Here is a 16,419-nt window from a genome sequence, read left to right as displayed (position 1 = left end):
AGACAGAGAGAGAGAAACAGACAGAGACAGAGAGAGAGAGAGAGAGAGAGAGAGAGAAACAGAGAGACAGAGAGAGAGAATGAGAGAGAGAGAGAGAGAGAGAGAGAGAGAGAGAGAGAGAGAGAGAGAGAGAGAGAGAGAGAGAGAGAGAGAGAGAGAGAGAGAGAGAGGGGGGGGGGAGAGAGGGAGAGAGAGAGAGGGATAGAGAGAGAGAGAGGGATAGAGAGAGAGAGAGAGAGAGAGGGAGAGAGAGACAGAGAGAGGGAGAGAGAGAGAGAGAGAAACAGAGAGAGAGAGAGACAGAGAGAGAGAGACAGAGAGAGAAACAGACAGACAGAGAGAGAGAGAATGAGAGAGAGAGAGAGAGAGAGAGAGAGAGGGGGGAGAGAGGGAGAGAGAGAGAGGGAGAGAGAGAGAGAGAGGGAGAGAGAGACAGAGACAGAGAGAGTGAGAGAGATGTTAATAAAGTTATTATATTATATATATTAAGTCCAATTATATTAAAGAATTCGTTTAGAGAATTAGCTCAGCTCTGAGAAGTGAGAAAAAACGGCATGTGAAAATAATATTTCTGCAAGCAAGCAACAGGAAACCACTGTTGTGCGCAGATGCGCAGATGCGGAGGAATTCTGGGATGATACATACCGCATGGTGAGTTGCAGCAGCAGCAGCCATCAAGTTAGCTGAAGCAGCGCACGTCAAGTTTCTTTCATGTGAGTATACATATTTTTTTTATAAATTTGCCAATTTGCGGTTATCTGTGGTCATTTAATCTGTTCGGATATGCAATTTGTAGATGCAAATTGCGTGAGCTGCTAGCGCATCTTTTATAGTTAATGGCTGTTCAGTATAATTAAGCTAACTCGGTCTCCATTGTCTTCTTAAACAACTGCCTGCATGCATGCTGTGTGCAATTAAAATATTATGGCACACCGAAATGATGTCGTTTCATGCAAAATATTAAGTGTTCGATATTGGGTCAAGTGCAAGTGTGAGTTATAGTGCAGGTAAACATGGCGTCGCCATGCGTGCATGCATGCTGTGTGCAATTAAAATATTATGGCACACCGAAATGATGTTGTTTGCAAAATATTAAGTGTTCGATATTGGGTCAAGTGCAAGTGTGAGTTATAGTGCAGGTAAACATGGCGTCGCCCTCGTGCGTGCCATGCATGTCAAGCCGCATCTCCATTTTAGGTTTGTTTGCACATTATGTCCTATTATCGGGTTTGAGGGAGATTAATTTGGTTAGGTTGAGTGTCATGCAGGCGTCGCGTCCTCATGGCATGCATGGTCGAAGCCACATATCTCCATTTCTTTGAGCTTGTAAATTGATGTTTGTAATAGATATATATTTTTGACGGGGGGGGCGGAGCTGAGCGATCATGGAGTAGACGTGTTTTCACATGAGCTCCCTTCTACCGTGCTGAATATACGTTTCTCCCCATTAGTCTTTATTTTATTTTTATTTGTTTTTTATCTGTTTGCTAGGTCGTCGTGTTTAGTATACATTCATCAACTTTTTTCGACTTTCTACGATGGCGGGGGTGGAAACCAGAGCCATGAAAGAATTAGGCACGACACCGACGAGCATGGCCGTACCGTCTCCCGCTGTCGGGGAGTTAAGCGAAGCTGTGCTCTTGGTCATGACCAAGCTACACGCAGACTCTGAGACACGCATCGCTGAAGCACAGAAGAAAGTACACGCAGACTCTGAGGCACGCATCGCTGAAGCACAGAAGCAAGTGCTGGCGGATTTCTGTATCAGCCTCCGTCGTGAGATATCAGAAGAAATACGGCTGGCGGTAGTCCCGCTGACAGACAAGATGGAGACGATTCACGCTGCCTCATCGGCTAATGCTAACGAACTAGCCATGCTAACGACGGAGGTATCATCACAATGTGAGAAGATGGCGGGTCTTGAATCCGCCCTGCTGGCTAGGCAGGCTGAAGTCAACAAACTACAGTCGGCGATGGAGGAGATGCAGTCCCGGGATAGACGCCACAACGTCAGGATTGTTGGAGTACCGGAGACCAGCGGTGAAGGCCGTCTCTCTGAGACCATGCCCGAACTGCTGCAGAAGATACTAGGGACGGACGTCCTCCCCTCGCCTCCTATCTGTGAGTCGGCCTATAGAGCGGGCAGGTTTTCTCCCGGCGTGAACAAAGAACCGAGGCCCATCATAGTCAAGCTGAACAGACTCCAACAGAGAGAAATCATCATGCGGTCGGCTCGTACCAGAAGGGGTACTCTGAGGTTTGGCGATCACAAAGTGGCCATTTTCGAGGACTTTACACCGGAGGTTCAAGCTCAGAGAGCCGAGTACAAGGTGGTCCTGACTAAGCTATGGAGACTAGGCCTGAGGCCCACGTTATTCGCTCCCGCGAAACTATCTGTGTTGGAGAAGGTCGGTGGTCAGCGTTTGTTTTGGTCGTTGGCTAAAGCGAAGGAATATCTCGCGAAGACACCCGAGTCTGTTGCTTGATATCTATGGAGGGTGAGTGACTTGGCGGTTTGGGCCTATATACATTGATTAGGTCGACTATTCACAAACACTTGCTGTCATGCCCAGACATGCTAACTGTCCTCTGCCCATCCAACTAGCGGGGCTTCCCAATGACTTCTGTTACTTGCTAAAGCTGACCTCATGGTCGTACTTGTGTATCGCCTCTTTGGAAGCTAACGAGCTAGCTGAACAATGTACATAGTAGGCTAACGTGCTATCCGGATTCGTCACTAGCTTACGCGCTAGCCTCGGGCTAGCCAGCGGGCTTCGACTATGGTCTGCGCTGAGACATTCGTTAATGGTTACGTATTTTGGTTGCTGTTGCTGTTCAAAGGGACATTGGTTTGCACAGTTCAAGAGTGACCGAGTCCCTAACTAACTTCTGGTATGCTTTTTATTTTTATATCCAGGTTGTTTTGAGCTTTGGTGATCCAAAGTAGATGCCAAGGTCGGTTGAATATGCATAAACAATATTTGATAACAGGTTGGGTCGGGTATGGCTTGCACTTAATGGCTATATGGTTATATGGCTTGCACTCTAGCCATCACCCTCTCTTCCTTTTTTTTTTTCTTTCCTATTGTCGCTGTTTTTATGTCATCTATATGAGCGATTTAAATGTGATCCGGTTCTACCTTGGACTAACTACTGACTCGCCTTAATTTTGTTTTGAATTTTCCGTGAGGCACTTATGCTATAACGTTGATACATTAATATGCAGACTCCAGGGTAGATGGTTACAGGTTGATGCTGAGTAATTATATAATAATTAGTGTCGCTGTTTTAAGGGCAATTGAATGAGCAGTTAACCTGTGACCCGAACCTGCCTTGGACTATCGGCTGGGATGCTTTAATTTAATTTTGTATTGAATTTTCCTATATGTTTTAATGGCATTTGAATGAGCAATTTAAATGTGATCCGGTTCTACCTTGGACTAACTACTGACTCGCCTTAATTTTGTTTTGAATTTTCCGTGAGGCACTTATGCTATAACGTTGATACATTAATATGCAGACTCCAGGGTAGATGGTTACAGGTTGATGCTGAGTAATTATATATTAATGGCTAATTTTTCCATTATAGCTGTCATGTTAGGGCCAAGGCTCACGTTGGCTCTCGACCGAATATACATAAAATATGTGATAACAGGCTGGCTTAGGTTTAGCTTTGCTTGCACTTTAGCCATAACCCTCTTTTTCCTTTTTCTATTATTGTCGCTGTTTTAATGGCATTTGAATGAGCAATCTAACTGTGATTCGATCCTACCTTAGACTAACTGCTGATATGCTTTGATTTTGTTTTGAATTTTCCTTTTTCCATTTATACTATAATGTTGCAACATTAATATGCAGACTACGAGGTAGTTGGTCACAGGGTTGATGCTGAGTAATTATATAATAATGGCTAATTTTTCCATTATAGCTGTCATGTTAGGGCCAAGGTTCAAGTTGGCTCTCGAACGAATATACATAAATATGTGATAACAGGCTGGGTCAAGTTTAACTTTGCTTGCACTTTAGCCATAACCCTCTTTTTCCTTTTCCTATTATTGTCGATTCTTACATAGGTTATGTCATGTCAGCCGTTGTGCCTGATCAGAGGGACTGCTTCAGGGGTGCACTTTAACCATAACCCCTTTTTTCCCTTTCTTATTTTTGTCATTGTTTAATTGACATTGTTCACACAATTTTGCACAATTAACCTGTGACCCGATCCTGCCTTAGACTATCGGCTGGGATGCTTTAATTTAATTTTGTTTTGAATTTTCCTGTACCCATTTGGGCCATAACATTGCGACGTTGAAGCGCAGATTCGGAAATAGATGGTTGCAGGTTGATGTGGAGTTATTAATTAATAATGGCTAATTTTACCATTATGGTTGTCTTATGTTAGGGCCAGTGCTCAGGTGGTTTTCGACCGATATCTTTATTGAATTTAATTTTTATTATTATTTGTGTTTATTGGACTAGTGGGGGTTTACTCAGGGGTTTAACTAGAGGGGGGTGGGAGTGGGAAGCGTCTTATTGATCCATGTCTCTAGTGGGAAGTGATAGGAAGATGACCATCCTCAGTGGGTGGGGCATAGGGTGGGGATTGGAGAGTGGGTATAGAGGAACTTATAGTAGGACGGGTGGGTTAGGGTTTAGAGTAGAAGGGGGGGGGGCTGTAGCTGGGGTGGTATTTTTATGTGTTCTATGTACTGTTGTCTTATATATGTGTAAGTGTTCCTCCTCTGAACTCCTGGGATTGACCGTCCGGGCCCGCCGGGATCGGCACCTCTGTACTCAGCCTGGCTGCACGGGTATGTTCTCTACGCACTTATACAAGCTCGACCATGGCTAAATTGAATATTTTAATTTGGAACGCAGGAGGGCTTAACGCCCCACACAAGCGTGCCAGTGTCCTTTGGCTATTGAAGAGGAGAAATATTGACCTTGCTCTCCTTAGTGAGACGCATTTAATGGTAGGTGACGTGTCAAGACTGGCAAATCGGCAATATCACGTTATCTCCGCATCCTCAGCCGATGATAAGACGAAAGGAGTAGTCATAGTTACAAGACGTAACCTTGATATCAAAATCTTGGATGTATGGTCGGACACGGAGGGAAGGATTACTATAGCAAAAGTTGAATTCTTGCATAGGAAGATGGCTATAATAGCATTGTATGCTCCTAACACATTTGATTCAGCGTTCTATAATACAATCACGAAGAATATGTTGGAACTTAATGGATACGCTCTCATTGTGGGTGGCGATTTTAATGCGTGCTGGGATGCGGAGATGGATAGGTCTGGGCCCTCTGAAACGAGCGACCAGAAACGGGCCTCTAAGGCCCTCAGGATGTGGGCCAAAGACACGGGGCTCTCAGACCTCTGGCGCTTATGCAACCCCACCCTCAGAGATTACTCTCACCTGTCAGCCAGACACAAAAGCTTCTCTCGAATTGACTATGCATTCGCGTCCCCTAATATGTTTGATAGTTTCGATGTCTCATTGGTTCCCCTGGCTCTCTCAGACCACAAGGGGATTTTCCTTACGGCAACCTTTGGCAGGCTCTCCGCAAGAGCTCCCAGATGGCGTTTTAATTCGACCTTGCTAAAGAACGATGACTTCTGTTCTGAGTTCAGGAGTAAACTAGCAGAATTTTTGCAGATCAACGTTGGCACAGTAGAAGACCCTAGGGTCCTGTGGAACGCATTGAAAGGATTCATCAGGGGTCATGTCACACTATTTGCCTCCAATTTGCGAAAATCCCGGTCAAAAAAGCTAGAAGGACTGGAATCATTATATGCGGACCTATACGCATCCTTGCAAACTGACTATAATGAACGACTAAACACACAACGTAAGATAGTCAAAAAAGAAATAAACTCCATACTTAAACAACAGTCTGAGTTTTTGATACATAGGACAAGACAAAATTACTATTTTCACGGCTCCAGACCTAGCCATCTATTGGCAATGAAAATACGCTCAAATGATCATTTCTCAGATATCCCCTCGATTAGGACGAGCCAGGGTGCAGTCACTACTGATTCGAAAAAGATCAATGACACTTTTAAAGAGTTTTACTCACAGTTATATAGCTCAGAGGGTAATCTGGATGACTCTAGATTTGAATCGTTCATTGGCGGGCTTGAGATACCCCACATTTCTGAGGAAGAGGCCAAGGAACTGGGGAGACCGATTACTCTCGTAGAATTGAGGGAGACTATTGTTGAAATGCAGAGGGGTAAGGCGCCAGGCTGGGATGGTATTCCACCCGAAGTGTATTTAGCTTTCTGGGACCAACTGGGTCCATTGATGCTCGATATGATCAATTACGCTATCGAACAAGGGGAGTTCTCAAGAGATGTCAATATGGCGTTGATTTCTTTACTTCTCAAAAAGGACAAAGATCCCAATGATTGTGGTAGCTATAGACCCTTGAGTCTTCTCGGGGCCGATTTAAAGGTGTTTGCCAAGGTGCTGGCCCGTCGCCTGCAGAGATTTATGCCTGTATTGGTACACTGCGATCAAACTGGTTTTATCCCGGGGCGTCTGGCTGCAGATAATCTTAGGAGGCTGTTGCATGTAATCGATAACAGTAAAGACAATACAACTCCATCCACAGTTCTGTCTTTGGATGCCATGAAGGCGTTTGACAGACTTGAGTGGTCATACCTGTGGAAGGTACTTGAGGTCATGGGTCTTGGAAAGAGTTTTATTCATATGATTAAAGTCCTGTATGCCTCGCCGTCTGCGATGATACTGACAGGCAAAAACTGTTCCACACTCTTTCCAGTCTCCAGATCTTCTAGACAGGGTTGCCCTCTGAGCCCGGGACTGTTCGCGCTTTCCCTCGAACCTTTGGCCCAATTTATTAGGCAATCGGAGGACATCGTCCCCATAATGGTCAACAATACTCCACACAAAATTGCTCTCTATGCGGATGACCTGCTGATTTTCATGGACGACCCCTCCCGGTCGGCCACAAAATTATTGAGGATAATCGACGACTTTGGTAAATTGTCAGGTTTTAAGATTAACTGGAACAAATCAGCCTGCCTACCTCTTAATGAACTGGCCAAGGCGGTACGACTACCAGCTGATATCCCCATAGTAGAACATTTTAAATACCTGGGCATAGAGATATTCCCCACGCTGAACCAAACTACTAAGTACAACTTCACGGGTACTTATGATAAAATACGCCAGGATCTAGACAGGTGGTCGTCCCTTCCTAACTCCTTACAAGCCCGGGCTTCCATAATCAAAATGAACATCCTGCCTAGGATAAATTTTATTAGCTCAATGCTCCCCCTGCCCCCTCCAATAGACCACTGGCGCAAGGTACAATCGATGGTATCTAAGTTTGTCTGGAATAACAAACGCCCGAGAATCAAAAGGGCTACTACTCAACGTAGGAAACAAGATGGGGGCCTCGCAATCCCTGATTTTAAACTTTATTTCTGGTCCTTTTCACTGAGACCTCTGATGTGCTGGCTAGACCCTGTAGAGGCTGTATCGTGGCGCTCCTTAGAAGCGGCGGCGGTGTCTCCGCTAAGATTGCAGGATGTAGTGTACTCCACTGTCTCTATTGCGAAATGCCGGCTGAGGTATGGACCGATCATAACTCACGTGATCCAAACGTGGCGTAATGTACAGAGGTCGTGTGGGGTTAAATGCCCTTGGCACCTGGACTCTCCAATTTTTAATAACCAGCAATTACTTGTTGGACACAAGCCGGTTAATATTCCTCAATGGCAAAGGAGGGGAGTGCATACTCTGGAGGATATTTATGATAAGAACGGCCTCCGTGCGTTTCAGGACTTAAGAGAATTTTATGATCTTCCCGGCGAGTCCTTCTTTCTTTACCTTCAACTAAGGTCAGCACTGAGGGCGCATGGCGTACCGTGGGCTCAAGCTTTGCAACCACACCCCTTCCTCAGGCTCATAGTGGACAGAACGACATCCAGAGGGTTTGTCTCAGACTTTTATACGCTCTTAATTCAATCCACGTATAAAAATTTATCATTGGATACAATCTGGCGTGTGGATATCCCGGAGTTGGACCCCGAGTTTGACTGGGATGATGTTTGGGCAAATGTGGCATTATCTTCCCGCAACCCCAATCACCAGCAAATTAATTTTAATTATATTCATAGGACCTATCTTACACCTAGGAAGCTATTTGCTATGGGACTGATAACCGACTCTCGGTGCACTTTGTGCTCTCAAAAGGCCACTGGCACTTATATGCATATGTATTGGGATTGCCCACCAGTGGCCCGTTTCTGGAGGTCAATAACGGACAAACTTTCAGATCTGTGTGGCTTAACTATCCCATTCACAGCTGTTACGCTACTCCTGAACGACATAACGACACTACCCGCGTCCGTACAACTGAAAAGGGTTGTCCTAGCGGGCGTCACAGCAGCGAAGAAGCTTATAGCAATGAGATGGAAGGAGCCTGAGAAGCTGACAATGATCAACTGGTCCCTAACTCTATTGGATGTGATTTATCTTGAGATATCCACGGCTCGGGTGATTGGGGTAGGGCAGGCTGGCATTGACCTGTGGTTCGCAGCAGCTGAGAAGGTAAAGACCGCCGTGTGCGGCTGAGCGGGGTTGGGGCGCTTGATCGGGGGGGTCCGGCGGTCTCTGGGGAGGGGGAGGAGGAAATGTCTTGTCTGTCTTGGTTTTTGTCTTGTCCTTCTTAACTTTGGCTGGGGGGATTTTAGGGGGGGTTGGTATTTAGCTATTCTGCGCTATATGTCAATTCACATGCCATCTCCCCAAGGGACTAATATTGGCAGACTGATTGACCTGTCAACCAACTTGGAAGAGGAATTTCTTTCTTCTTACACTTTACCGTCTGCGAGTTTGGCAGTCTTGAACATGTGTAAGGGACCTAGGCTATCTACAGTAAATCTGTGACAACACTCTCATAAACAATCTTTTAAGTCACTCCACTTTGTAAAGGTGGGGAAAGGTTGCCATGTCTTGAAGACCCCTTTTTGTTATTGAAGTAGCCACCTATATTTGATAGGTTGGACGCTGTTTCTTTTTCTTTTTGTCTTATAATTTATTATTCTGTATTATTATTGTTTGTTATTCTCCTGTGAAGTTATGTTTTTTGTTACTGTGGTTATTGTGTTGTCCTGTTTCATGTAATTAATAATAAAAAAAATTTGATCAAAAAAAAAGATATATATTTTTGACAAAAGGAGGTTTGAGAGAGATATTAATTCACGCTCTCATTCATCTCCGCTCTCTCTCTCCCTCCCTCCCTCTCTCTCTATCTCCTCTCTCTCTCTATCTCCTCTCTCTCGCTCTCTCTATCTCCTCTCTCTCGCTCTCTCTCTATCTCCTTCTGATTGATGGTTAAACATTCAAACTGTGAAAATTATGATCATGTTTTTGTAAGCTAATATATAGTATGAACTTGTTATATTGAGTTGTAAGTTATTCTGGTATATGTTTCATGGAGGTCTAAACGTTGTATTTTTTCCCTTGCCTTTCAGGTAGCAAGTGCTGCTGGGAAATATTCAAATGAGCCAAACAGTAAGCTGATTATTTTTAAATATAAAAACATATTTGTGAGATGGGACTGTATCGTTGAGACCAGAACATAGTTTATTAATCTGTTTCCACAGAGCTCAGTTTTTTCTCATAGTTCCAATATGGTAGTCTGGCAGTGTAAATTGTGTGCAGCTTCTTTGACTTCTAGAATACAGTTATTTAAACACTACTGTTGTGAAGGGCCAGATTAAACTGAATATATATATGTATCGTTTGATATACTTTGTATATTATTTATATATATACACGGAATATCCCTTTACCTGCGTACAGACCAGAGTAATATTCGCTCTCCTATTGGACAGCGGCCCCAGGCGCCAACGACCAAGCCCCCAACGGCAAGTTCAAAGGCAACTCCGGGCATGTCAGTACATGCCCAGAGTCTGCATAGTAATACGAGACAAGAACTGAGGTTGGGACTAGATATTCACCTTACGTATAAATACGGCGCAGGTGTAAACAGCAGTAGTCTTACCAAAACCTTAATACCTTCACCACGAGTCAACGTGCAGTGAAGTGAGCAACCTTGCATCTAAATAGAGCATTGAGAACCGCGTGCGAATAGAATGTTAAAGTGTCAGAGTTTAACGCAGTAACGTTGAGTTCGACTTAATCTAATGTGAAGTAATAGTCGATCATTTATTGTGTATCGTGCGGCTACAGTTCTTCCGTGACCATGATCCATCGGTTCGTCGTGCTTTAGCTAGTGCACTTATCCAGGCTGTGCGGCCTAAATCCGTGCCCACACCCGAGGAGTCCTAGGCGAGAACCGTTGGAGTTGTACACAGGAGAATCGACACCGGTGATTGCAGAACCATTTCTGGTTGGATTATATTGCAATCTTTAATACAGTCAGGGTTTTGTAACCCCTCAGTTACAACTACAGACTGCAACACAGCCACTTTTCCAGAGTCAGTCCTCTTCCATGCCTCCATACTGATCTGTAAATTTAAGACGCTAAATGCATTGAGTACTCATTTGTCAAGATATCATACTGCACAACTTAGCAGTAGACCAGAACAGAGTCTGAGCCCTGTGGTAATAAAATGCCCTTTGTGCGCATTTCGGGAACCCTTTTCTGAATCAATTTTCTTAAGTCATCTCAGAAAGCATTTAAAAAATAATGAAACAGTGACATGCCCATATAAGGATTGTAGCTATAGCACAAATGTTTACTCTTCATTCAATTGCCATAAAAGCAGAGAACACCAATTAAGTCTTGCATCAGACTTAAAAGCTGTCGTTGTTGAGGATCCCCAAGACAGGATTTCTGAGGTCACTAGTGATTTGCATGAAGAATGTCCAGGCCAGAGCATAGAAGTGGTGGATGATGATGATCAATGTGACACTGACAATCTAAGAAATCAACTTAAAATGAACGTATCTTCCTTGTTCCTAAAGATGCAGGCTATCCTCCATGTCTCAAACACAGCTAACCCTACTGTCCCTACTGTCCATACTAACCCTACTAACCCTACTGTCCCTACTGTCCCTACTAACCCTACTAACCCTACTGTCCCTACTAACCCTACTAACCCTACTGTCCCTACTAACCCTACTAACCCTACTGTCCCTACTAACCCTACTAACCCTACTGTCCCTACTGTCCCTACTAACCCTACTAACCCTACTGTCCCTACTAACCCTACTAACCCTACTGTCCCTACTAACCCTACTAACCCTACTGTCCCTACTAACCCTACTAACCCTAACCCTACTAACCCTACTGTCCCTACTAACTCTACTAACCCCTGCTGCATGTTTGGACCATGCGATTTGAGGCCAAGCACCGCTTTTTCAAAAGAGTGGTGCATGACACTCAAAACTTCAAAAATATCTTGAAGACAATGGCAATCAGACACCAACACATGATGGCATATCATCTTGCTTCACCATCATATTTCAAGCCAAAAACCCAGGCATCCAGGGTTGACTCTGTTCTGGTTTCATCTCTACCAGCAGTAGCTCAGGTACACATTAGAGGACACACAGTTAGTGACACAATCTACCAGACATCAAAGGTAACCATTGATGGCACAGACTATGTCTGTGGAATGTTTCTCTCCGTCAGAGTCAGTGGTGGACTGTCTACATTTAGCCAAATAGAACAGATCTACCTTGTGAATAACGAGGTTTCTTTTCTGTGTCGAGACTATGACTCCTGGTATATAGAACATCTTAGGTCCTATGAGCTGTCAACCACACAACCACATATGTCCATCTACCTACAGTCTGGTCTCAATGATACAGTCCCACTCTCAGCATATATGATCGATGGTCTGCTGCTGCTGCTGACTCCCAAGCGATTCATTCAAGTGAAACGGAAGGTGAATAGTTATTTTATTAATCGATTATTGTGTCTTTATTCACTTGTTGTGTAATTGACCAGTTTATATTCTGTATAAGTTCATATTCTGTATATGTTAATAATGACGCTTTCTGTGTTGTGTTTATGACTACTCCTTAGGTCCTTGAGCTGCTGTCTGTCGACCGGACCACATCTGTCCACTGTCCATCTACCTGCAGTCTGGTCACAACGATACAGTCCCACTCAGCATACAAGATCGATGGTCTGCTGCTGCTGCTGACTCCCAAGCGATTCATTCAAGTTTCCATAGCACAATGGCAGCTGCCTCCCCACAACCCATGATCCTTCGTGTTGTTGAGACAGACCGGGCTAGAAAATTAAAACTCAGTTCACGACCCGCCTCTGTTGATGCACTGGTCAAGATTATAAAAGAACAGTTGGAAATAGACCTTGACTTCAGTTTGCTGTATGAAGATCCAGACTTTGATGGGAAACTTACTTCCCTTGATGACATTACGGAATTGCCACAAAAAGCTGTTGTGCACATTTCACTTTCGCTCGACTCCAGCTCTCTCGCATCTACTGATATACTTTCAGATATGTCATCTCCAGAACGTCTAAGCAGATGGCCTCCAGGTCCTTTTCCAGTTCCTACATTTGCATTCGATGTTGAGCTGAAACTTAGAGACGGAAACAACGAATTTGAGAAGGGGCAGGTTCTTCTCAGTCTTCTTGACTTCTTCAGCAATTGTCTGCCTCAACTGCTCAAGCCTCAAGGAATCCTCTCCTTGGGGATAGTTGGGTAGGAAGTTTACTTCTGCTCGCTTGGGTCTTTTAATGTTGGAATGTGAAGGTTCGCCATCAGGATTGCTTCTACCTCTTCTTCCAGCATTTACAGTGACCTCCTCACATCCTGCCCGTCTCAGCTTGTTCCTGAAATTGCCCACCTTGAATTTGATGCTGTTCTTCCATCCATTGCAGCCGGTCTCAGATCCTGCTTCCTTCAAGCAGGGATGTTTGGCGACAAGAGCCGCAGAAGCCACTGCTATCTCTTCATCACTTAGATAAGCCTTGAAAGCATACATTGTAGATGCAAGCTTTTCTAAGATGTCGTGCTTTAGGTCTCTTGTCAAGCTGATGCAGACCACATTTGCCCTGCGCCGACAGACCATAGTGAAGTCCAGCCCACCAGTGAAAGAGCTCATGGACCTCTGGCCTGCTCTCAAAATGGAGTCTGAGGTAATGTAGATCAGCTCTCTCTTTCCTGTGTTAACATTTGGCACATTCTGTGTGTTTTAAAGTGAAACTTGTGATTCCTAAACCTGGTTTATATACTCTAGCGGCGCATCTGCGTGTGTGTTCTGTGCGCCCCCGCGAGCTAGTCATCAGCGACCGATTCCGCAAAGCATGTAATGACATGGTTGACCAGAAATCCCGCCGTCATGCTCTGAAGCCCAAACCAAACAAAGTAAGAGATCCACCAAGTTGAAGTGACTAATTGATGTTGATATACTATATTGTCCTGCTGTTTTTAAATATAGGTGTATGCAGAGTTCCAGCTGATTACCAACCAGAACCTGCCCAACACATTCTACGCTAAGCTTGACCGCCATCTTCCTCGACTGATGACGTTATTCAGACAGAAGGCGCCCAAAACTGGGAACACAGCAGATGCTTTGGCTCACATTTAAAAAATCCACGATGAACAGGTGAATAGATTATTATACATGTCATAGGTCGAACCTCTGTAACATTGAACAGGTTCAATGATTCAAATGAGCTTTTGAATTTTACAATTAGTCCACCATTGTGTTTGCCATTTTTCTGATTGCATTAAAGATGTGAACATGTTATTTGTGGACATATCTGATTGGACTGTTTAAAATCCGCTTTGTTCAGTAAACATTTCCATATAATACAATTATTTTTCTTCTTCTTAATCTTACATCTTAATAGGAAATCCATGATGTTCACACCAGGCGTACCACTGTTCTCCATGCCCTGCCTGTGTATCTGCATGAGGAAGTCGCTGGATTTTTCAAAACCTGCACAGTGAGTCCGAGTGAAAATAATTTACAGTACAACTGTATATTAAGTGAACAGTTAATCAAAATGCTAAGTATCAGTCTTCCTTCCTTCCAGGTCTCCCTTGTGAAAGAGATATTTGATCTCGACGGGACTAACCTGGTTAAATAAAAATAACCTTCTCACCAAAAAAAATTTTCTAACTAAAATATAAACAACTTACAAACAAAACTCCATATACTTAGCTTTGTGCTGCACTTTGTAGAAACCATGGATTTATTTGTGATTATTATGTCTCTTTCATTCCTTCAGGACACGCCTGATGAGCCAGAGCTTCAGGGTGTTGCAGTGGCCCTCCTTACTGTCATCAGTGACCATGCATGACACAAGTCCAGTTCACTACCAGCCTGTGACAATCTCTGATTGGTGATTCCTTCCTGGTAATGTTTGGACTAATCTATGCACTACACCTCAGCTACCCCAAGGGACTTACCAACACTTTTGAATTCATTCAGAAGATTTTACTAGGTCTAGAAGCTGGTAAACTGTTGCCCAGGTTGCAGACTCTCAAGAATGACTTGATGATGCAATAATTTTTTTTTCTTCTGATTTTTCAATGGATTTTCTCCCCGTCCCAATTAGTCGTTGAATTCCCCCCCCCCCCCCCCCCCCCCCTACCTGGTGCTGTATGCATGTTCTCCTACGAGTCGGTATAAGGGCGTCCCGAGTCGATCGCACGCTTCCCCCGAGACGTGCGCCGACAGCCAGTGACGTCTTTTCACTTGGCAGCGAGGACTCTCATTGGTGAAGTGTAACACGTGGGAGGGCACGCTATCTCCACCAAGTCCTGCCCCGCTTAGCAAGCGCCGAGACCTGACCTGTAGGCGTCGCTGTCCACAACGCCAGATTCCCACCCGCCAGCTTCCCCACCCCCTAATACTGCCGAATTGTATTAGTGTGAACGGCCAGCCAAGCTGGTGACAACGCAGGGAGTTGGATTCGAACACGCGAATCCAGTGTCTCCAGCGTTGGTGACGAATGCAATCTCCGCTACGTCACCTGACCGCTCTTGCATTAAACTTTTGAAGGTATTATTTTGACATGACAAGGAAATGAATACCTCACCCCACATCCTTCTTTCAGATGAGTTTCTATTCCTTACTGTAATCAGTGATCATGACACAAGTCCAGTTCACTACCAGCCTGTGACAATCTCTATTGTCATTGAAAGTCATATCATGATCAGCTTCCCCAGATTTGGTGATTCCTTCCTGTAATGTTTGGACTAATCTATGCACTACCCCAAAGCACTTACCAACACCTCAAAAGTGTGTCTATAGAAACTCATCTGAAATGTCTTGTCATGTCAAAATTATACCTTCAAAAGTTGCTGTACTACTTTGCAGATGTTCAGCCAATAGGTCCAAACTACTCAATGTACCTTGTTCTTTATTTTTTATGTAATATGTTTACATTTGAGAGTTTTACAGTTCGAATTTTCTTAACCGTCTATAGCTGGCATTATTGTAATTTCATCCAAGTAAGTTTTAGAGTTGAAAGAGTTTATCAGAATCTCAAAGGCAACATCCAAGTCCCAAACGTTTGTTTCTCGAGGAACAATAGGAGGCAATGGGCATAAATGCCACTCTGCTCTGACTGCTTCCATTGCTTGTAGGCAGTGGTAGAGTTAGTGTTCTCAGTACAGAGTACAAGGCGATATACCAGGAGCCATAAACACAACACAGAAGCGTTATTATTAACATATACAGAATATGAACTTATACAGAATATGAACTGGTCAATTACACAACTAGAGTGAATAAAGACACAATAATTGATTAATAAAATAACTATTCACCATTAGCTGGACTCAGTTCCGTTTCACTTGAATGAATCGTTTGGGAGTCAGCAGCAGCAGACCATCGATCTTGTATGCTGAGAGTGGGACTGTATCCTTGAGACCTTGTAGGCAGTAGTATACTGCCCTGTCAAGGGCTAACCGCAGTAACTTGAAAAAAGTAAAAATTTAGTTATGAGTGAAATTGACCTTGTCAATAAATGTTTTATCTTGTGACCAAGTTTCAGATGTTAATGTCGCTCAGTTTTGGAGATATGGGGTTTTAAAAACTGCAGTAACTACAAAATCACACTCAAAACCCAGGCAGACCGCAGTAACTTCCAAACAGTGAAAAATGGCTTTAAAGTGTTTTGACTTGCCATCCAAAATGTGTTATAGGTAAATAGATGATAGTACCCAGATTTAACATGTATTAATGAAGTAATCTTTAGGCATACAAAAATATGACATAATTATTTTAATTAACCCCAAAAAAGCAGATATTGCACTCTGCTGCACGATTTCCTTAAATAATTATACAGGTAATGTACAGGCAAAGTGCAGTAACTTCAAATACAATGTTGTTTTCCCTCCAGCTTTCATAACTTAACCTAGCCATTTTGAAAATGAAATTTAATACCTGAATATATTGGAATGATGATGATCCAAATAAAATG

Source organism: Notolepis coatsorum (genome assembly GCF_963971535.1).
Source record: "Notolepis coatsorum genome assembly, chromosome: 13".
Lineage (NCBI taxonomy): Eukaryota > Metazoa > Chordata > Actinopteri > Aulopiformes > Paralepididae > Notolepis > Notolepis coatsorum.
The sequence above is the reverse complement of the archived record's forward strand: the minus strand, read 5'-3'. Positions refer to the sequence as shown.